The sequence below is a fragment of the Staurois parvus genome, unplaced genomic scaffold (assembly GCF_062004578.1).
Source record: "Staurois parvus isolate SC_StPar_1 unplaced genomic scaffold, SC_StPar_1.0 ptg000450l, whole genome shotgun sequence".
Taxonomy (NCBI): Eukaryota; Metazoa; Chordata; class Amphibia; order Anura; family Ranidae; genus Staurois; species Staurois parvus.
In genome coordinates, this window is record NW_028318246.1 from 2,603,070 (window position 1) to 2,628,168 (window position 25,099).

A 25,099-nucleotide genomic window follows, 5' to 3' on the forward strand; every position below is an offset into this window, starting at 1 on the left:
TAAGAAATTTCCAAGGAATTTTCATTTGAAATTCTATCCATCTATCTATGGCCAGCTTAACACAGTGTTGTGTAATCTTAATACACTTCTTATCCTAAGGTGACAATCAGGGGCGTATTTACCACAAGGCAAACAAGACATTTGCCTAGGGTGGCATTTTTTCAGGGGGGCAGCGAAAGAAGGGATGGAAGAAAGGACACACGCAGCATGGGGACCAGGTGGTATCTGAGAGAGGCTGCAGGTTGCTTGATGGTGTATGCAGAGCCTGACTCTTGTTCCTGGGGATGTCCGGAGCTGTGGAGGTGAGTGTCTTCTCTCTCACCAGGGTTGCCATGTGTATGGGGCGGTGGTAGTGGAAGGGTCTCTCACGTGGGGGGGGGTTTGCTGTTGGTCAATGTCAGGCTCTTATCGTGGGGGAGGGGGGTGTTTGTCAGGGTCTGGGCGTTAGCCAAATGTAAAACTGGTGAAAAACAATCAGAAAAGATGAGTAGGGAAAAAAATGTCAAAGGCCTCCAACTGTAAAACAATTCCTATTTTGGGGGTCAGCTCAGTTTTGCCTATCTAGTGCACCTGTTGTTAATTGCATTAACACCAAAGCAGCTAAAACTGATTAACAACCCCCTCTGCTACCTAACTGACCAGATCAATATCCCAAGTCAGATCCTCATCTATATCGATGTGATTTGGATCTGACATTACAAGAAGATTCAAAGCTGCAATACTACTATTTTTTCTTCTTAGATTTAGATACACTTTAAAGGACCTTTTATTGCTCACGGGCATTTTTCAGCATGTTGGGAAATTTCCAAGCATGCAAGTCTCAATACTTCATTTACTGTTTATACATCACTGTCAACTTTGGTAAATGATCATGGCAAGGTTCAAATTGCTGCGACTTAGGATCCGACTTGTGAGAGCCCAAGTCACATGACATGTGAGATCCCATGTTAGTCTTAATTAGCACTACTGAAGTTGTTCCAACTTTAGAAAAGGTTCCTGTACTACTTCAAGGTGACTTTTATATGACTTGTGCCCATAGACTTTAATGGAAGTTGCCTCCAAGTCGGATCCTCATCTATATCGATGTGATTTGGATCTGACATTACAGGAAAATCACTAGGCATTCCCTGAAAGTTGCTTCAGAGTCGCTTCAAAATAGTACTCAAGTTGCCTGGCAAAGTTGCACTGTAAGTCGCACAACTTTCAATTCACAGTAGTGTGAACCAAGACTTAGCCCTCATGCAAGTGGTGAAAAGATTCATATTATTTGTACAACAATATATACCTGTCCAGCCTAAGATTTTTTTAAAAATCTTAGCATGGTTGTCTGCATCCCTCGTTTCTCACAACAGTGAAACGTGTTTTTTTTTCTCCAATTACACTGCTGTAGGCATACATGCACATTGTAGTAAAAGAATATTACTCTTATAACATTTTTTGACCAAAGAAATGATGTCAGTGGTATTCGCAGCTGCATATTATAAATCACTAAACTTCCTTCCTGTATATAGCACACAGATAGGAACAGAATATCCTGTACCAGTCCATTAAAAAAAACATATTCCTCATGGTTCATGCAGGGATTATTAATAAGAAGTGCAAAAAAGAGTCCCAGGTACTCTGAAGCTAACCAGTTCTTGCATAGCAGGTGGCATATTTATAAAGCCATTTCTGCTGGTGTTGATTCACAAATATATGCCAAAATTATTGCATTTGTTGTAAATATGTCACCAAATGTTCAACCCGAAGGCTCCGTTCACACCAGAATGCACAGCAGTTGCGATCAGCAGAGAGCGTCAATGTTAACCCCTTCATGCCTAAGGGTAAAACAAATCTAAATGCCTAAGCACAAATTTGTAACTTTAACATGTGTTAGTAAAACCGCCCATATCATCACAACTACTTTGTACATCCAGCTGAATTATACCAAGTTTTTTTCAGCACAAATTGGGCTTTCATTTGGTGCTAAATGGTAATGGATATCTCCTGATTTTTTTTTTTATTTAACAAAGGAAAAATGGCCCAAAATAGTGAAAAAAAAAAATTTTTTTTAATTTAGCTGTGTGTTTCTTGTTACTACCATAACCTACCATTAAAGAACAACCCAAAATAAATTTTCCAGCTCTTGACGAATGCAGCGATACCATATATGTCTATGTTATTTGTTGTTTGTACCCGTAGTACAGCCCAGAAACAATAGCGCACATTTTGTTTTGTTTTCTTTTTAACCTAAAACTCACTGACAGTGATACCAATGGTTTTTTAAATCCTGACTTTTGACCCTGACCTTTTGACCTTAACCTTTGACCTTGACCCAAACACTTACCCTGGCACTGAACTAGATCAAACCTTGATCTAAGTGTTTTTTCTTTATTTTTTTATTTTATTTTTTAATATTTATATATTTTTTTTTTTTACAAACATTTTTTTCCCTCATACATTTTTACAATGTATCTCTCTCCTCCATTCATAGCGAGAAAAAACAACACAAGGGGGTACAGTGACTGATCACTGTGATAGCCAATCAGAGGCTATCACAGCGATCATGTGACCCAGAATCGGGAGTCCTGAGTCCCGATCATTAGAACGGTTCTCAGCGACACCAGTCTTTGAGCTGGGAGCGCGCTGTGCGGCTAATATGCTGCCCCATGGAAAAAAGTCCAGTTCTGTGAGGCTGCATATTTGTGTTATGTCGGCGTCAAGGGGTTAAGTAATGATACCCCAAACGCAGGTACAAAACACAGTGTGTTTGCCTGCACTGGATTACATAGTGCAAAACAAACGTGAGCACAGCCATGCAAAGCAGTGTGCTTACAATGAAGCACACAGACACAAGTAAAACATCACACAGTTAACCCTTTAATTACCCCTCATGTTAACCCCTTCCTGAACAGTACCATTATTACAGTGTCAGTGATTTTTTTTTAGCACTGATCACAGTGCTGGTGTCTCTAGGGATGTCAGTGACACCAAGTCAGTTCCCCCCAGTGTCAGAATGCTCGCCGCAGTCCTGCAGTCCCGCTATAAGCCGCTGATCGCCGCCATTACTAGTATAAAAAAAAAATCCCAGTATATATACTGCAATTTGTATACACTATAACTTTCACGTAAGCCAATTAATTTACATGTATTTGGATTTTTTTAGCAAAGACACGTAGCAGAATACATTTTGGCCTAAATGCATGATGAAATTTGATTTTTTACATTTTTTTACTGGACATGTTTAATAGCAAAAAGTCAAAAATATATATTCTCTCTCTCTCACTCTCTCTTCCCTCTCTCTCTCTTCCCTCTCGCCCCCCTCTCTCTCTCTTCCCCCCTCTCTCTTCCCTCTAGCTCTCTCCTCTCCCCCCCTCTCTTTTTCTCTCTCTTCCCTCCCCCCTCTCTCTCTCTCTCGCTCACTCTCTCTTCCCTCTTGCCCCCCTCTCTCTCTCCTCTCTCCCTCCCCCTCCCTCTCTCTCCCTCTCTCTTTCCTCTCTCTCCCTCTCTCTTCCATCTCTCTTTCTCTCTCTCCCCCTCTCTCTTTCTCTCCCCCCCCCTCTCTTTCTCCCTCTCCCCCCTCTTTATCTCTCCTCTCTCTCTTCCTTCTCTCTTTCTCTCTCTCTTCTGATCTCCAGGCATCAGGAAATGTGGGCAGGGGGTGGTAATCTTACTGTGTGTATGCAGTCCCATAAGATCTGTCAGTGATCGTGTATCATTTGCTGGATGGACGACAGGAGGGAGAGCCCAGAAAACACAACACAGCTCACCTCCTCCCAGCTCTTTCCTCTCTGCCGCCTCTTCTCTCCCTGCTCCAGGCATTCCCCTGGTCCTGGCTCTGAGTGTAGGCGGGGGAAGGAGCTCAGCGCGGAGAGAGCCCACTCAGGAACACCAGGGCACCCCCTCCATCTGGCCAGGTCTGTCTCTCCCTCCAGCAGCAGAAAGCCAGTGGGAGGGAGAGGGGGAGAAACCTCAAACCTGCATTCACCTGCTGGAGGTAGAGATACACAGGGCATCCTTCTTCAACTGCTCTCCCCCACCACACCGATCCTCCTGCTGTCCGGGCCACCTACAGGAGTACCGGTGGTACCCCTCTGATGGCAGCCCTGCAAGGCTCTGTCCAATGCTCAACAGGTCCCTTCTTCCAGGGGGCGGTGCTGCCCCCTAAAGATTGCCGCCCTAGGCAAACACTTTGTTTGCCTCTCGGTAGCTACTCCCATGAACCTACCAACACAGCAATGGACACATTGGGCAGTCATTGCACAGTGTTGGTAAATGTGGATGAATGTAGATCAAATGGGCAAAAGTGCTGCTGATTCTGGACAGTGAATATGATTTTTTAAATAACAAAAATATTTGGTGAATGTGTAGCAAATATTAAAGTATAAGTTCACCTTTTGCCAACAAATAATGAACATTTTTTTGCAGGTAAAAATTTATTAGGCTTTTATTAGGTTTTATTGCGGGAGCCTGTAAAGTATTGCACCAGCAATGAGCAGTACATCCTGTACGGTCAAGCAGATATACTGACAGGAAGATTCAATGAACTACCACAGCACTCCACAGCGCTAAGGCTGTCGGGACTTGTGGTTCATTCATTCACAGAACTCTGTGAATGATGCGGCAGTGTGGGTGGAGCTTAAAAGTGACAGCTTGTAAGGGGAACTTCTACCTGTACTTCTGTCACAGGGAGGAAGGGAGGATCGGGCAGCGGCTGCAGCATTGGAAACATGTTAAGTTTTCTGCCCTAAAAATGGGTAGAACATGTAACATGTTCCCAAAGGTGAACTTATCTTTTAAATTCACTTATTTGACCTTCTCTGAAAATCCTATGGAGTTGAATAATTATGGGTTAAATCTTAGATTCACCCTAGGTTAATTTCTTGGCGAATCTGTATTCCAATTCTTATTGAACATTTGAAATAATTATTTTCCAAAACAATCATGGCTAAAGCTCACTTTTAAATTGTGATATGTTCGATTGCCATGCTGCTGTGCCATTAATTTTAGCAAACACTCCCACGTATTAAGGCAATGTAGCTCTGGTGCACATGTATCAGAGTGCACCGCAATGCACATTAACATACTGCCATGCGTTGTGGTGCACTACATCAGAAAAAACATTGCATGCAAGTTTTTTAGTACATTCTTTGTGCATTGGCAGCAGGGGCGGACTGACCATTTGGAAACTCGGGCATTGCCCAAGGGCCCAGGGTCAGTAGGGGGCCCCATGAGATGCCCCTGGTACCTTTTTCATAGGCTTTTTTGAGTTTGGGCAAGGACACAGGGGCCCCATGATCCCCTATTGCCCGGGGGCCCCATAAGTTGTCAGTCTGCCCCTGGTTGGCAGCCTATTTAAATGAATAGGTCGCCTTCACTCAACACACATTAACATGTAGGCCCTCACTTGTTGTTTCAATAACATTTATCTGCATCAATATTTTACAGTTATTTAGAGGCAAATGCAACTTTATCTAATATTCACTGTAGTTTTAAAGCAGAGAATGGCCCTAGTTCATCAAGCGGTAATAGCACTTAAGTTATGTGATGATATTTCTTGAGAGCATCTTTTAGCATGCCTTGAGTGGACTTTCAGCTTGATTAATTAATCAGGGCCACTGTTACAAGACCTTAAACAGTTAACCGTATAAGATTCACCACTCTGAACTAGACAAATCCAATAATTTCACTATGATGAGCTGGAGACCTTCACTGATTCACCCTGTTTACCAAAACTGCATTTTCAGTAGAAATTGTTGTCTACACATTAACCACAAGCTGGTGGGCGGCACAGCCAGGCTAGGAGATGTACGGGTATGTCACCCAGCACATGCGCATTAGCATGCCTCCTGGTGAGAGTGGATATGTGATCCTGTGATCTGGTGGACACAGCAGATCATGGCACTTATTACCCAGCTGCTGTGAGTAGCCAGGGTATTATTTGATTGCTACGGCCAATCATAGCAATCACATGATATTTATGTAAGTAAACTGTTGTGAATGGCTTTCATTCATGAACAGCTTGCTTAATGTTGTGATGTTGTGATTGGTCCACAGCTATTGCATGTTACCTGGCACCCTGTACCATGTGCTTAGCTGTAGCCAATCACAGTATAACAACAGTAAGCAAGCTGTCATAAATGGAACGCTATTCATGAGAGTTAAAACTATATCTTTTTAACAGTGATCATCCCTGTTATAAGCAAAAACAGTGTAAAAAATCCCAGATCACCCCCACAGAGTAGTACGGTGTCACTCTGATGACAGTATATAAAAAAAAGTTTGTTTTATTATATAAACTCAAAAGTCCCAGTTTGACTTGAACATTCCTCTTTAAATACCATAGTTTGTAGACTCTGAAACTTTCACACAGACTAAATAATATACACTGATTTGGGTTATTTTTACCAAAAAATGTAGCAGAACACATTTTGGTCTACATTTAAGAAGAAAGATTATTTGTTTGCAAAATTAGCAAAAAAATGTAAACAAATGACAATTCTGATGGAGCAAATGTGATTTTTCAAATGTCAGAAATCTTGCGGCCCTTTAAAGCAATCCTGCCACTTAAACAAAATGTCATAAAAATTCCCTGCATTAGAAGTCTCTGAATACTTATTTCTCATAGGCCCCATGTACACGGGACACTTTTGAATGATGGAAAATGATTGCTGGACAACGTAGGTTAAAAAACATCTGTTTAGCCGCGTTTGCATACCGCGTTTATGCACGTTTATGTGCATTTGCGTTTAGAAGCATTTTTTAAAGATAAGCACAGGAGAACCTCCAAAATGCCCAGAATGCACTGAAAAGTGGTAAATTATTAACTATTTCAGACTATTTCAGAGAAATACAGAGAGTAGAAGCAGAAACAGCAGTATGTGTTGAAATTAGCTTAGGTGTGTATTGCTCATTAACATTTCTTTTGTTTCCAAGGGTGGGTGAGGTGTCTGGTGGAGTGAGTCATTAAGGTCACCTGGCAGGGGGTCTTCAGGAAGAATTTGAGGTGTGAATGGTAATTAACATATCTTTTGTTTCCAAGGATGGGAGAGGTCTGAGGTGTGAATTTGTCATTACAATGTGTGACAAGCTTGGTAGGAACATCCTGTTTTCAGTGTTTTGTCCATCCCAGTACCTTGAAAACGCTTTGCATGCATTTTTCATGATGAAAAAAGGCTCTGGACAGCATCGGGAACTGGAAGAGTTAAAAAAACATTTCAGCCGCAAATGCTTATAAATGCATTTTGCCATGTTTAGCCACGTTTTGCTTTTCAAACACTGATAAAATCGACTGCTGAACGCAACTTTCCTGCATTAAAAAAAATGACTGTAAACTCAAATGCCTGTAAATGACTGTAAACAAAGATGTGTACATGGACACTTAGGAAAACATTAGGGTGAGTTCAGGGGCTGCTGAAAAAAACTCTGAACAGCTCCTAAACGTGAGTTTATCAGCTGCAGTGTACATGAGCCCTAATAGGTCCAACAGGTAGTGAACACAAGCTCTGCTGTCTTCAATTGCTGCAGCCTCCTGCAGTATCTTCAGCATTTGACACTTCCAGGAGTGTCGGATGCCCGGTTTCCATGCAAGGTTCCATTTGTGGTGTTAAATCACTACAGATGATGGGGGAAATCAAGTGATGAGTGATGTGAAGGTTCTGCTGGAGGCTGTAGCACTTGAAGACAGAGGGTGTCAGATTTGCTTCCTTCCAGAGAGGTAAGAATTCAAGGGCTTCTATTGCAGGCAGCTTTTAACCCCTTCACGACCCAGGCTAAAACAAACCTTAATGCCCAAACCCAATTTTGCTACTTTGACATGTGTTAGTTAAACTGTACATAAAATCACAACTACTTTGTGTATTCAGGTGGATTAAACTGTACCTTGTTTTTTTTCAGGACAAATTTTATTTGGTAATAAAAAAAAATCATGTGATATCCATTACCATTTACAGCCAAAGGAAAACTGGCCCAAAATAGTAAAACAAATATATTTTTTTAAATGTAGCTGTATATTTCTTGCTATTAGCATAACTTACTACTAAAGAACAACCCAAAATAACTTTTTCTGCTCCTGACAAGTGCAGTGATACCATATATATGTATATTATTTGTTGTTTGCACCCGTAGTAGGGCCCAGAATCAATAGTGTGCATTTTTTTTCCTACCTAAAATATACTGCCACTAACTGATACTGATGCTAATTTTTAGAAAATGACTTTTTTAAAAATACATTAACCCTAAGACTAACCCTATCACTGACCTAGATCAAATCTTGACCTAATTTTTTTTTCTATATTTTAAATTTTTTGTATTATATTTTTTTTTACACACTTTTGTTTGTTTACATCAGGGGTGTCCAACCATTTGACCTTCCTGGGCCACATTGGAAGAAGAGAAATTGTCTTGGGCCACACATAAAATACAGTAACAATAAGGATAGCTGATGAGCAAAAAAAGTCAGGCAGATCACAAGTTAATAATCACTGATATAGGCAATGTACCTATTTGAGTAATAAAACGTCATATTTTTCTGTATTATTTTTTATTATAAATGTAAAAGAGAGCAACATAAAACTAGTGTGATATTTGGCATTGGTTTTATAATCTAACACATCAATATCTGGTTTGTTGGATGTAGTAACAATTTTCAATGAATTCTCAAGGTGCTCATCAGATATTTTGGTTCTAATTTTGCCCTTTCTGTGTTTCATCCTTGAAAACAGTTGCTCACAAATATAGGTGCTGCCGAAAACTGATGACATGAATAAGGCAGGATTGTGAGGAGTGGGATATCTTCTTTGGAAGATAAAACTTATAAAAGTCCAGTAAAGAGACTGTCAAATTTTTCTTCGGCTGCAGGTGTTCTCTAAGTGTAAATGCATTTTTACAACAAAATTCCCCAAAAAATCACCATTTTAAGTAAGTTTGTGATTTTGTTTTGGACTGCATTCATAGCTCTCTTAGGTCACATGCATCCCTTTGGTGGCAGTTCAGACACCTCTCATTTACATCTTTCTCCCCTGGCAAGAAGAGAAAAATACAATGGGGGTTGATTTACGAAAGCAAATATACTATGCACTGTAAGTGCAAGCGCTCCAGAGCTTAGTAAATGAGGTAAAGCTTTACTTTGCAAATAATACCCAAACATATGCAAGGAAAATAAAAAACTGTATTTTTGCTTGCACGTGACTGGATGATAGAAATCAGGAGAGCTTCTGCTCATTTACTAAGATCTGAAGCAACTGCACTTGCAATACACTGTATAGTTGCCTTTAGTAAATCAACCCCAATGTATTATATAAAGTTCCCTGTATGTATACAATTAATCTTTCTCTCCATTCAGAAGAAAAAGAAAACACATGGGTGGGCTGCACAATGACTGATCACTGTTTTAGCCAATCAGAGGCTTTCGCAGCAAAGCAGGTACCCGGGGACCAGGAGTCTCTGTTCCCGAACATAAGAACGATACTTGGAGCTTTCAGTGAAAACGCATATGTGGAGTTCCCAGGATTCGTTACTGTGTCATCAAGGGGTTAATATTTTTTTTTTTTTTTTTTTTTTATAAAGAGTCACTTTAATCAATTCATTCTCAAAACGAACCTTTGAGAACAGAAATATGAGACCTGTTGTTGACTTGTTTTTAATTGGGCAACCTTTGGACAAGGTGAAAAAGACTTTGATGATTTTGTCGTCATAAGAGGTTAATAGTAAAGTCTTTGAGCAAGAAGGGTTTGCTTGAGGCACTAACCGATCTATGTTATTATGTTTAATTTTTAAGAGAAGAAAATTCTGACAATTCTGAAATCCTGATACTCTTTTGTCCTAATGATATGCTGCTATGCACTCTTTGAGCTCATTGGTCCCCACCCTTGCTGTATGTAAATGCCTACATGACAACATGTTCAATTTGGGCCTCATATAGGCTTTGACATGCTCATGTTTTTAACCAGGCCCTATGAATGGGTTTCTTAACAGGTTGCAGTGATATGAGCTCAGAACTGTGAGATATGAGGTATGCTAGAGTGCTTGGCTTTGCCTCAAAGCAGGCATTTGTGTAGAGTTCCCACACACATTTAGTGCCCTCCTAGGCATGTGGTAGCAGCTTTCAAACAAATGTGTAGGCACTCCATGGTGCCTGCCATTTAAGAAATATGTCAGTCTAATGATTATTTCTTACCGACAGGTTCACTTTAAATCATATTCATGCAGTGGGACAGTACCATTAAATAATTTTATGTTCATACACTTCATTAAAGAGCTATCTACACTATAACTCACTACCGCTAAATGCACACAGCAGGCCTGTTGCTATACGATGCCGATTTTCAGTACAGAGCATCAACTTTGATCTGTGAAGAGGGTTTAAAACTCTCTAGGTGGTCCTCATTAATGATCCACTCTGATCTCTTACTATGCCACTTGTAAAGACCACTAGAATTCATTATTGCTCTGATCAGATACAAAGCACATCCCCTGGGAATTGTGCTGAAGAGATTCAAAGAGGAAGGACCAAAGTGTACTAATAGCAGTGACATGGCTAAGGAGACAGTCTCTCATCGTGCTGAAGAGTACGACTCAATAAAACGCGAGGGGTCAGTTTCTTAAAAGGATCAACAGAACAATAATTAACCTGCTGTACAGTACTTTCTATTGAACTGCCAGAGGATGTTGGTAAAAGTAAAATATAATTATCTGAAATGTTAAACCATAGTATAAACTTTATAAATCATTTTATCCTACCACAAGCACAGTAGAAGCTAGTGGCTTCGAATTCATTCCTTAACATGTTTAAATTATGTAGCACTATATTATATTTTTCATCAGGGTAAGTGTAAGTAAATATGAAATGTGTGTATAGAATTAAATTAATTCTATACACACAATTTCTAATTAATTAATTTTTTTTTTTTTAAATCAGCACTAGGAATGGTACTTATATGAATGTGAAGTGTCTTGTGTGCTGGTTGCTGCTGTGTTCCTTGAAACTCTTATTCCTCTGTCCTCTAGATACTCAGGTAGCTGTGACCTTCCAGTGCTGTAGGTGTTAACATGAGCTGTTGCCCCTGTCACAGGAACTCACCCTTTCTACCCCCATATTCAATTCAAAGTAGCTGTATTATTGGTTCCCACAATGAAAAGTGATCTACGAATAGAGGAGGACTTTTCATTCATCTACCCATCCTCCATTCATAGAGCACTTTTCATTGTGGGAACCAAGAATGGAGCAGGGGCAGAAAGGGTGGGCATAGTCAGCACTTTTGGTGAGTTCCTGTGACAGGTGCAGCCTCTCATAACAACCCCCACCACCCCAGAAGATTACTACTGTGGTGGTATTGGGGAGCAGAGGATTGAAGCTTTCAAGGAACACAGCAGTCACCAGCACATGAGGCACTCTTCCTTCATGTAAGTACCATGCGTGATACTAAATTACTAAACTTCAGTTTTAACCTTTCATTTACTATAGTACTCCAAAATTAAATCTTCCTACCTTCAAGACACCTTGAAGGAATAGTCTTCTGAATATTTATTTTAGATGTACAGGTGAAACTCGAAAAATTAGAATATCGTGCAAAAGTTCATTTATTTCAGTAATGCAACTTAAAAGGTGAAACTAATATATGAGATAGACTCATTACATGCAAAGCAAGATAGTTCAAGACGTGATTTGTCATAATTGTGATGATTATGGCTTACAGTTCATGAAAACCCCAAATCCACAATCTCAGAAAATTAGAACAGAATATCTCTATGGGGTTCAGGTCAGGAGAATTTGCTGGCCAATCAAGCACAGTAATCCCACGGTCAATGAACCAGGTTTTGGTGCTTTTGGCAGTGTGGGCAGGTGCCAAGTCCTGCTGGAAAATGAAGTCAGCATCCCCATAAAGCTCGTCTGCGGAAGGAAGCATGAAGTGCTCCAAAATCTCCTGGTAGCCGGCTGCATTGACACTGGACTTAATGAAGCATAGTGGAACAACATCAGCAGATGACATGGCTCCCCAAATCAACACAGACTGTGAAAACTTCACACTGGACTTCAAGCATCTTGCAGTGTGTGCCTCTCCATTCTTCCTCCATACTCTGGGTCCTTGGTTTCCAAATGAGATGCAAAAGTTGCTCTCATCAGAAAAGAGGACTTTGGACCACTGAGCAACAGACCAGGTCTGTTTTTCTTTAGCCCAGGTAAGACACTTCTGATGTTGTTTGTTGTTCAGGAGCGGCTTGACAAGAGAAATACGACATGTCCAGGATCCGTCTGTGTGTGGTGGCTCTTGATGCACTGACTCCAGCCTCAGTCCACTCCTTGTGAAAGTCCCCAACACTTTTGAATGGCCTTTTCCTGACAATCCTCTCCAGGCTGCGGTCATCCCTGCTGCTTGTGCACCTTTTTCTTCCACACTTTTCCCTTCCACATAACTTTCTATTAATGTGCTTTGATACAGCACTTTGGGAACATCCAACTTCTTTTGCAATTACCTTTTCAGGCTTTCCCTCCTTATGGAGAGTGTCAATGATGGTTTTCTGCACAACTGTCGGGTCAGCAGTCTTTCCCATGATTGTGATTCCTACTGAACCAGACCGAGAGACCATTTAAAGACTCAGGAACCCTTTGTAGGTGTTATGGTTTAATTAGCTGATTAGAGTGGGACACTTTGAGCCTAGAATATTGCACCTTTTCACAATATTCTAATTTTCTGAGATTGTGGATTTGGGGTTTTCATGAGCTGTAAGCCATAATCATCACAATTATGACAAATCACGGCTTGAACTATCTTGCTTTGCATGTAATGAGTCTATCTCATATATTAGTTTCACCTTTTAAGTTGCATTACTGAAATAAATGAACTTTTGCACGATATTCTAATTTTTTGAGTTTCACCTGTATGTATAAAAGAGATCAGCTTGATGTAAAATTTTATGACTCTTTTTTTTTTACTATTTCTATAAATTATTTGTAATTATATAAGTACATGTTCAGAGCCATATTTTTTTTAACATATTCATACTCTGCTTGATTAAAAGATGGTTGTGATATTTGGAAACAATGAGCTCACTCTGTGCCTCATATCTTATCTCAATAGTGCCTAAAGCAAATATGAAGCAATAAGTATGCCTAAAGTGTATCTAAACCTTGGAACAAAAATCAAATATTTTGCAGTTTACCAATCCTTAGATGTGGTGACTGCAGTAGTTTGCTTTTTTTCAGACTTTTTCTTTGATTTTCTAAACTCTGAGATAGATATTGAGGAGCACCTATGCCTCTGAGTTCATATCACTTAAAGGAATTTTTGAAACATTTACAGGTTAACAGCATCAAATATGGCCAACACTTTTCAGGGGAATTTGACACATTCGGGGAATTTGATGCTCCTCTGAGTGATATGCACTCAGAGGACTAAGGGGGCTAATTTACCAAAGGCAAACAGACATGTAATATGCATTTTGCAAAGTGCAGTTGCTCCAGAGCTTAGTAAATGAGCAGAAGCTCTGCTGAATTTGTAATGGAACCGGACCCTGACTGCACTAGGGTATTTCCGTTAGACTCCAGCTTCCCTGTCCGTACACAGATCCACGGACACCACCGCTGGCCATACAAAACTAGACAAGACCAGTCTTGAAATAAATCAGGAAATAGACTACTTTATTTTAACACAGACACAAGATATAAACATTCAAGGGAACAACCCACCTCCCTGGACACAGGGTGGGGCAAACCAAATCTAGCAACCAGAGACACATCAGCAAACACCCCCCACCAAGTCAATACACAAACACATACATCCCATAATAGTTTGCTCCCAAGCAAGACATACAATAGAACAATGGGATGCAATCACATAACACCATACAGGCTTTTTATACAATACACACTGAGACTGATCACATGATCATATGCAAACACAGTTATATACAGAAATAGACTTAACACTCTAAACAGTAAGTCAATTAGGTTAGCTAGCTGGGTGATCTAAACAAAAGGTGAATGGGAATTCACACCTAGACAATGGTTGGATGAATTAGGATCTTACTAAAGAGCAAATGGTCCAGCTCCTTCAATTCACATTTCTAGTTCATAATCAACAACCAGGAATAGTCTACTTATAGCTGATAAATATTACTGTCACATCTGAAGTAATTCCAATCGCATTCTCAGCATCCATTAGTCACCCTGTGTCTCTTAGAGACACAGGGTGACTTACACATAAGAGGGATATGGCGAGCTGAGGCAGGGGTCTCCCCACCCCTTCAGAGGGGGCTGTGTTCCATGGGCCCCCCACCCAAAGTGACTCCCATCACAGAGTTCCATCATCCAATCATGTGCAAGCAAAAGTGCTGTTTTTTTTAAATTCTCGTAGCACGTGATTGGGTATTCTTTACAAAGTAGAACTTTACCTCATTTGCACTTTGCAAAATGAACAGTCTATTTGCTTTTAGTAAATCAAGTGTTATGCTGTGATATGAACTTTGTAACAGGTGCTCCTTAAAGTGACTGTAAACTCAAAAAAATCAAAATTTAAATGACCATTCTACCTCACACAGCATAACAGCAGAAGTCTTTTGTCCCCAGTTTGGCCAGGAAAGGAGTAGCCAGTTGTAAATCCTCTCTGGTTTCCTACAGAGAAAATACCTGACACATGAAAAAAAATGGTGTTGCTACACACTCTCCTGTGATTGACAGACTAATGAGTTTCACGCATGAACATGAAAGAAGGGGTCCCGCAGCCATCTATACAGATCGCTCCCAAAATAGCTGGGCACTTTTGCTGTGTAACTAGTGGACACTACTTGAAAGTAGAGCACTACAGTAAAAGTGTCCAGCCCTTTAGGGGTTCATTGTGATCCTCCTGCTCAGCTCTCTTCCTGGCAGCTGTGCGGTTAAACTTGTGTGAGGCTATTTGGCTCCCCTTCATTGATAATGATGACCTGTGAAAGCATGTATCCCCCTCTTCCTCCATTGTTAGTAGAGATAAGCACAGGTCCCCGCTGAATAATTTCTGACAGTTCCCTCCAGCCTATGAAAGTCTGCAGTCTCCTGTGCCTAAAATGCTGCCCAGTGCTTATGGGGTTAATTTCAAAATTTCTTCAGACTTCAGACCAGGGGCAGACTGACAACCAATGGGGCCCCCAGGCAATAGGGGATCATGGGACCTCTGTGTCCTTGCCCAAACTCAAAAAAGCCTATGAAAAAGGTACCAGGGGCATCTCATGGGGCCCCCTACTGACCCCAGGCCCTCGGGCAGTGCCCGAGTTTCCAAATGGTCAGTCTGCCCCTGCTTCAGACACATGTCCCCTTCTCTCATGTCCATGTATGAGACTCCTAATTAGTCTGTTAGTCACAGGAGAAGGGGTGTGGCGGCACAATTTTTTTTCATGCGTCGGGTTTTGTCACTGTAGGAAAGCAGAGAGAATTTCAGATGATTGGCTGCTCCTTTCCTGGCCAGACTGGGGGCAGATGACTTCTGCTGCTATGCTGTGTGAGGTGGACTGGTCATTTCAATTTTGTTCAGAGAGGTAGCAGCCACTAGGCCAGAACAAGGTCCATCTAGACCAGGGATCTCCATACTTTCTAAACAAAGATACAGTTTACTGTCCTTCAGACTTTAGATGGGCCAGACTATGTGACAACTGGGAGTAGTACATGCCCAAGCATCAGTGGGAGTAGACAAGGTTTTAGTCTTGGTGTTCAATGGGAGTAAATAAAAGACATAGCACTTGTGGTCAGTAAGAGGAGTAATGGTGCTCCACCGCTGATGTCAGTTGAAGGAATAGCACCCTATCCTTGGGTTGTTGTCAGTGGGAGGAATAGTGTCCCATCTTTGATGTCAGTGGAAGGAATGTTGTCCTATCATTGGTGTCGGTAGGAGAAATAGTGCCTCAAGGCCCAGATAAATTCAAACAAAGGGCCGCATACAGGTTGCAGTTTGGAGATCACTGACCTGTCCTAGACTATACCTCTATACCTTTTCTTATGGATCAGCTCCTTTGAAAGAAGAAGCGCTCCATTATATGTCCATCAGAGGGACAACATTCATTCACTATATTCAATCTATGTAGAAGCACTATTGTTACCTTATAACAGGACTACAGAACACCTTCTAATCTTTTGTACAACATAGATGGGAAGTGGTCTTTAGTCTTGACAAACTTCATTGTTTCTCATTAGTTTGTGCTGCTCAGGAGAAATGCATTAAAAAATCTTTCGTTTTATCTGGAATGGAACCAGTATATGTAATAATCATGAATATTAATAATATTGTATAGAAAACTCTTTTACAGCTTTCTCTGGATTTTATTATTCCTAAATTGGGCTCTGTAGTTTGGAAATTTCAAAGTGCTTAGGGAGAGAAGAAATCTCCAACCCAGTATCCAGATCTTAGCAGTGTGTGTTCAGGTGCACACAGCCCTTTATAATGAAGTCCAGGGAGCCAGAAGGGAGGCATGCTCCCTTTTGAAGACAGGTGGGTTATCCTGTTTGGAGACAGAGGTGCTCAACTCCAGAGACAGCACTCCATGTTGAAGGATTCAATGTCCATTGGACTGAAAGAGTTGGGGCGGCTAAGCGAGTCAGGGAGGCTGACAGAAAACCAGAACAACTAGAGTCCAGGGGGCCAAAGGAATATGTAAATATCAGAGAAGTGAGAGAGCCTGGGGCATCAAAATAACCCCTATTCAGTGGCCAAGAGTAGACCCGTACATTAAAGTGCTGTAATCAAGGTTGAGTGAGCCAAGAGAGAGTTCAATGAGCCAGGAGGACTGAGAGATCAGTGACAAGAGCAGCAGTGCTGCTGAAGAGTGAGCCAGGTAACTACATTTTCTGTTACCTGTTTTACTGTGTGAAATTGAAACTCTGTGTGGGCAACTTTGTAAAGACTTTGCTGTTTATTTAAATAAAAGTGGACTAACAAGCCCTTATAACACAGTCCAGAGTGGCATGAATGTCAATAAAAATGCATCTACCACGTGAGCTAAGAAACCCTATATCGATAATATACATACACACTATATATTTAACAGCTTCCTACCCGGCCTATAGACAAATGACGGCCAGACAGGAGCTGTCCCCCTTTCTGGGTGGACATCATATGATGTCCTCCTGAGATTGTGCCTCACATGCGTGCCATGGGCCGTGCTGCAGTGCGATCTGTCACCTGCTGTGTCCATCAGACACAGTGGATGACAGATCAGTATATCGGCCTGCTGCTGGTACCATATGATCTCTGTGAGCAATCACAGCAGATTGCATGACAATTGTACACAAAGGATGGCTTCCATTCATGCCATTCATTGTGTACTATTGTGTTGATCTCTGTGATTGGTCACAGCCAATCTGTACCATGTGATTAGCTGTGGCCAATAACAGCTATTCACAATAGTACACACTGAATGAATAGATTCCATTTAGAAAAAATGGTTTCTCTGAAAGTTATTTTCACTGTTATAAGCGATCACAGTGTCTAAAAAAATATATACCAATCACCTCCCCAGAGTAGTACAGTGTTACTATGGTAACACTGTATTGCTCTAGTCAAAGTATGATAAAAAAAAGTATTTAAAAAAGTAAAAAAAAAGAAAATAAATATTTAAACAATTGAAAAAAAAAGGTTTTCTTTTACATACTGTAGCTAGTGTCCATTATCACTGCCACATCAGGTAACTGACAACGCTGTACTGCACTGGTGACTGTATGTACATTTTTTTTATTTCTTTGTTTTCCAAAAATTGTGAAAAAAAATTAAAACTTCAAAAAACGTGTCATGCCTCTTACTGAACACCTCCGACCACTTTCCAAAAAGGAGTGAGGGGAATAGAGCTTTTTTATTTCAGGCTAAATCCCTGCCATCAGGTCCTGAGGGCCCAGAGTGTGCTAGCCTTGACTGTTTTGATAGTTCTTGTTCTTGCTCACTGGGGATTCAATAGTTAACTCAGATTGGAGGTAGTGGATTACTCCTGAAAGCAGGCCTGCTAACAGTAATTGGTACTTTACTGTGGATGTTGGTACTTTTACTTAAAGTTAACAAGAGTGATTATATTTGTTGCATATGACAATGTTATTTTGTGCTTTTTTACCAAGCTACGTTCACATTCAATATAAACCTAATATTGATTTATATTAACATGTGTGAGTCCATTTTTCAGTGGTGACTTATTCTGGTCACAAGAATACGGCGGTGTCAGCAGAGGTTGGGCTTTCAGAAGGAGGTCCAGATTGACAGGGAACCTGAAAAATACTAAGCAACCATTAAGGGGGTAGTGCTACAGTAGGTCCAGAGATATAAGGTGCTTAAGGAACATGTTACTTTTTTCTTGTAAATGGAAAGCTTGACCATTCCCTCTCTTCTCCTCAGCCTTTTTAAAGAACCAATAGCGAGACTACTGGGAAAGGGGTGAGGACAAATGTGATTTTTACATTTTCATATCAATTTAGATGCCAATGTCTTTGTATCAACTGATTGTTTAGTCACATAGTTTTGAACTATAGGTGATCTCTTGTTATTTTTTTTTTAATATACAGTATATTGTAGGTTTAGTTTGAACTTCTCAGCATTGTGAAAGGTTTATTTGAAAATATATCACAGCTCACCTTTCCTAACATGAATAAAAATAAAAAACAGACCTCACACCAGGCTTCATCATTCTCCCCACTTTGGCCCAACCAGTGCCTAGCAGTGTCCTTTTAGGGCTACATGAGTTACAATCAGAAAGACTGCAGATCTGTGCATTGGCAGATTGTTTGTCACAGCTTAGATCCATGGTGTCCATTTTCAACCCACTTGCTCTTCAGAGGAATGGTGCGAGGCATTATTGGAGCCAGAACGCAGAGAATGCATACTGGCATGAGGTCTTATTTTCTACATTATGCGTATACGTTGTTTTTTTGTTTCGTTATTTTCTTTCTTTTTCAATATCGCTCATCATTTGCAGACCAAATTGCACAAATAGTATATATAGTAATAATTTAAAAGAAATTACTGAGGTCACAAATTCAAGTCACAAGATAATTGTGAACTAGCGCTAGTAAATGGACACAATCTTATAAATTCTTCTGATCGAGCTGGTACATATGTTTTGGCGTGGTTATATATGGCGTAGTTTGTTCTTCCTCCAAACCATCAATGCCATTTTAAAATGTTCCATCTGCTGGCTACTTTACAAAAGTCTCAGCTGGAGGAGAAAGTTAACCAAATAATTGCAGACTTTGGAAAACGGGTTCATCATACATCTTGACCTTGGATTTATTAAAAAACCCATTACAATTTTAATTGAACTTCTGAAGATCTGTAGTTTTTCTAATTCAGTCTGTGTTCATATCCAATTCTAGCCATAGAGTCTATTGGTGTTTAGACTGATTGATGTTTTCATTTGTAAATTAAATGATTCTGTATAAAATTAATTTTTACAGACTTGATCTGTGTGATTTTAGAATTGTGGCAGTTTTAACTGTTACAGTTTCGATCGATGACTGGTGCAGACAAAGGGAGAATCAGAATGTGTTTTGTGAGAGAAGCACTGGAACACAAGAGGAAGGTTTTTTTTTTCTCTCAGGCTTCTCTAGTATATATTAAACTCCAGGGAATGACAGTTTGGCTTTAAAAAATAGTTTTTACATTGTTAGGTTATCTATAAAGTTGGGATTTAGGCCACTAGAGTTAAGAAAGGATGAGGCTAAGACGTTTATTTCCTAAGGCTTGAGCAGGCACTAGATTTGGTTTTACTGTTAGATATCATTACGCTACTGTAGTTGAAAAGGATGTGCCTGTGTGCTCCCGACATGCTCCCGCAACATTTACCGGTACCTCACAGAAAGATCCCGATCGATACTTGTGGTCGGGAGCTTTCCTATCATGTGGCTGTCGTGACAGCCAATCATGATGGTCACATGACCTTAAGCCCTGACCCACCTCCCAGAGTCACAAACCCCTTAAAGGGTCGAGAGGCCCCGACGCCAAAGGGTTAAAGTGGAACTACCTTACATCTGAGCATTAGAAACAAAAAAACAATATTTAATTCATTTTAATATTCAAAGCACTCTCACCCATCCATGTCCCCAAGCTTTGTTTTGCTGACAAATCCCTTTGAAAAACATCCCTTACCATTCCTGGCTGTGGCCACCTTGAGTAAGGGCAGATGATTCATGTAGCATTCTGGCCCCTCCCTCCTGCCAAGTGCCCCCAGAGCAAGCGGCTTGCTATGGGGGAACCCAAGCAAACTTGCTCCCGAGTCAGTTCTCTGCATGTCCATTCACACACAGAGAAGCAGCTCGGCCCTGCCTCCTCTCTCTCCTCATTGGCTCACTGGCTGTGATTGACTAGCTGCTGTCTCAGCCAATGAGAAGAGAGAGTCCCTGGAGAGCCGAGGTTCTCATGCTCATTGCTGAATTGTGATGGGGCTCAGATAAGTATTGGGGGGCAACAGATGTACAGGGGAGTCGCACTACCCCCTGAAGCAAAGGGCCAGGGCGAAAATGCAACCCCTGCGACTCCTGTAGTTGCGGGCCTGCAAGGGAGAGTAGGATAGCTCCTCTGAGGGGCCCAGTGCCCATGGTATGCTGTTAAGGCATGGTCACTACCTGTAGGTCTAGACAGGAATGGATGAAAGCGCAGTTGCACTCCCCCCCTGCACTGCTGTACAGCTCAAGAACTAAGAGGGAGAATTATACTCCTTGCACAGAACATAGGACTTGTCCTACAATTTTTACATGATTGACAAATATTTTTGGTACTTATCAAACAGATATAACAAAAATATATTTCATGGTATATTTTCCAGACGAACAGGCAACAAATGAGAGAAAGTCATTGTTAGGATTTATATAAAATTTTAAGAAAATACAGTCAGTTATTCTACTATCAGCTTAATTATTCTGATTTGCTAAGAAGATGAGAATGTTCACACAAAAAGAGTGAATATTTGCTTCCATTATTTTATCATGTACAGATGAAATAAATAAACAAGAAATTGCTTTTCACATGATTGTATAATGAAGTGCATCTTCTTTTTTGTGTAAAAATTCTCAGATCCTTTAGTAACACAGCTTGAATGGCTTCTGGCAATTTTTTTTTCTAAACCATACCTTATTTATTGAAAACATTTTTCCAACAAACACATACTCCATAGAAAAACATCTGAATACAAAACAAACCACATCCAACAAATAGAAAGCAATAATGCCAAGGTAAACCCATTAATACATATTTAACTACTTGCCCTCTGGAAAATCCCCCCCCCCCCTTAATGACCAGGTAATTTTTTGCTATTTGGCACTGTGCTATTTCAATTGGTCAAAGCTGTACCCAAACGAAATGTACAGGTATGTCTTTTTTTTCACACAAACAGAGCTTTCTTTTGGTGGTATTTGACCACCAATGGGTTTTTTATTTTTTCTGATATAAATGAAAAAAAGACCTAAAATTTTGCAAAAAAAATATTTTTTACTTTCGGTTATAAAAATATCCAGTAAACTCAAAGTTAGTAATACATTTAGGTCAAAGTGTATTCTGCTGCATGTTTTTGGTAAAACAAAATCCAAATACATGTATATTTGTGTGAAAGTTATTGCGTCTACAAACTATGATATATATATAATGTATATACATATTCAAATTTACACAACTTTTACTTTCTCACTGCCTATCATATTTAAAAAAAAATATTTTACACAAAGCTGTCAATTAAATGATATATTGCTCACACATGCCATGGGTATATGTAGAATAACACCACAAACACATTCTGCTACTTATCCCGAGTATGGGGATACCAGGGATACCACATGTGAGAGACTTTTTGGCAGCCTAGCTACATACAGGCCCCCAAAAATCCAAGGACCACCTCCAGGCTTTCAAAAGACCTATTTCCTCATATCACTTCCTCACTACCTATAACAGTTTCGGAGGCCCTAAAATGTCAGGATAGTACAAACACCCCCCACATGACCACTTTTTTGGAAAGTAGACACCCAAGGAATTTGATGAAAGGCAAGGTGAGTATTTTGCAGATATTTTTGTCACAGGGTTTTGAAAAGGAAAAAAGAAAAGAAAAAATAATTTTTCATTTTTTCTTCGTTTTCCAAAAACTTGTGGCAACAAATGATATCTGAAAAATACTCACCATGCTTCTTAGCAAATACCTTGGAGCGTCTACTTTCCAAAAAGGGGACATTTGGAGGGGGTATTTCTACTATCCTGGCCTTTCAGGGTCAACATTAGAAGCTTATGCCACACATCACCCACTTTTCTAACCACTTGAAGACCTAGCCTTTTCTGACACTTTTTGTTTATTTGAAAAAACTGTTTTTTTGCTAGAAAATTACTTTGAACCCCCAAACATTATATTTTTTTTAAAGCAGAGACCCTAGAGAATAAAATGGTGGGTGTTGAAATTTTTTATGTCACACAGTATTTGTGCAGCGAGTTTTCAAACGCAAATTTTTTGAAAAAAATACACTTTTTTTCTTTTAATGCACAAAAACACAATATATTGCCCAATTGTTTGATACATTATAAACTATGCTGTTATGCTAAATAAATAAATACCAGACATGGCATGCTTTAAAATTGCACACGCCCGTGCCACAGTGTCAAATTACGTACATTTTTAATATCCATAGGCGATGATTTAAAGGCCTTTACAGGTCACCACTTTAGATTTACACAGGAGGTCTAGTGCTAGAATTACTGTCCTTGAGCTGACATTCGCGATGATACCTCACATGCATGGTGCAATCTCTGTTTACACTCTGCCACGGGACCGCTGCACAGGGATAGGGGTGGGGGGTGAATTTTTTTTTAATTATTTATTTTGCTTTTTTTTTTATTATTTTTACACTAATCAGCCCACACACCACTCGTGCCATTATTGGCAAACCCCGCATTCACCCCAATATTTACATGATGGAAAAACAAAGGGCTATTATGTACAGCAGATTTTTATGACCATAGAGGGATCAGGACCATCCAAGAAAAATATGATTTACCACCCACTGAATAGTATGGTTATACCCAAATAGTTTATTTTATATCCTCATTGAAACGGGGTTCCGATCTCAGATCTACTACTCCTATGGAACATTTATGTTTGAATATTGATAAATGCTCACGTTACATTTCAAAGGTATACATTATCTTGTCCTCTCAGGATGGCAAACTTCCGTATATGACCAGATGGGAGCAGGATATGAACGAGTCCCTTGAACCTGCAAGGTTTGGGGCCGCCAAAGCGAATTTGAACACAACTTTAACCAATTCAATACCGGGCAATTTTACAACTTCCTGCCCAGGCCATTTTTCAGGTTTCAGCGCTCTCACACTTTGAATGACAATTGCGCGGTCATACAACATTGTACCCAAACTAAAATGTTATCATTTTTTTCACATAACTAGAGCTTTCTTTTGGTGGTATTTAATCACCGCCGGGGTTTTTATTTTTTGCTAAATTAACAAAAAAAGACCAAAAATTTTGAAAAAAAAACACGTTTTTCTTTGTTTCTGTTATAAAAGTTTACAAATAAATAATTGTTCTTCATAAATTTAGGCCGAGATGTATTCTGCTACATGTCTTTGGTGAAAATAACCCAAATTAGGATGTATTTTTTAGTTTGTAGGAAAGTTATAGAGTTCACAAACTATGGTATAGATCTGAATATTGATCAATCCTGAAGTACTGACAGCCAATCTAATTTCTTGAGGTCCAAAAATGTCAGAATAGTACAGATATCCCCCAAATAACCCCTTTTTGCAAAGTAGACAATCCAACGTATTTCATAAGAGGCATGGCGAGTTTTTTGAAGTTGAATTTTTTTTGTCATAATTTTTCGGAAAATGAAAAAATAAAACAAATTATTTTCACTATTTTTTTTTACATACTGTCACCAGTGCAGTACAGCGTCATCATATAACTAGCATGGAAGTGATCAGGGACACTGACTGGTGACAGTGTGAAAAAAAAAATATATATATATTTTTTTTTTATTTAAAATTTTTTATTACATTGTTTTTCTTTAAGATTTTTTTTTCATATTTCATATGTCCAAAGTAGCACAATTTTACCATGGTAACATTGTACTACTTTGGGGAAGTGATCAGTATTTTTTTTTTTTTACATTGTTTGCTTATAGAAAAGAACTGCTTTGCTATAAGCAAGCATTTACCTGAATGACATCGATTCATTCAGGGTTTATCTTTTTTTGTGCTTAACGGTGATTTGGCCACAGCTAATCACATGACATGTGCATGTGATTAGCTGTGACCATTCACAGCTAGACACTAGTATACAATGGATGGCATGAATGAAGCCATCCATTGTATACAACTGTCATGTGACCTGCTGTGATTGGTCACATGGTACCGGCAACGGGGCCGATACTCAGATCTGTCATCGGCCGTGTCCGAGGTACAAGGCCTGTGACAGATCGCGCCGCTGCGCGGCTCTGCAAGCGTGCGAACTGCGCATGCGCGGGAGTACGCCATATGGCGGCCTCCCGGAAAGCTAGTGTATTTTTCCGGACGCCATACGGCTATTGGCCGGGCGTCAAATGGTTAATTGAGGCTAATTACAAAGTCTTACTGAGGTGGTACATGGTACCAGCCAGGATAGCCTAGTGGATACCAGATGCTTCCTCTAAGTGTTTCTGGGACAGCTTATCATGTTTGGTGGTCGTGTCCGAAGGTCCGTAGCTCATCCTGTGTTCCTCAAGTTGTTGCACAACTACAAGTCCCATCATGCTTATGCCTTTGGAAGTCATACTTTTGACTTGAAATGTCTCACGTGACTAGTATTTCTGCAACAGCTGGAGGGCCACAGGTGTAGAACCCATGTTGTAGATGTTACATAGAAGTCCACACTGCTTATTGAAATATTGCATTGTAACTATAACACCGGACTGCCTGTTGGTGCCTATCTTACTTTTTTATACAGTATTTTGTCTATCACTCTGAAATTTGAAAAACTGAAATAAAAATATATTATATAAAAGCCGTTGCACAGTTGGTGTAACCTGTAAAGTATTTACCGATGTCACAAACCTGGGAAACTCAACACAATATTTATTAATTTCAGGTACTTATATAGAAACGTCAATTTATGCATCGCTATACATATATATTGCACATTCACATCAGTCCCT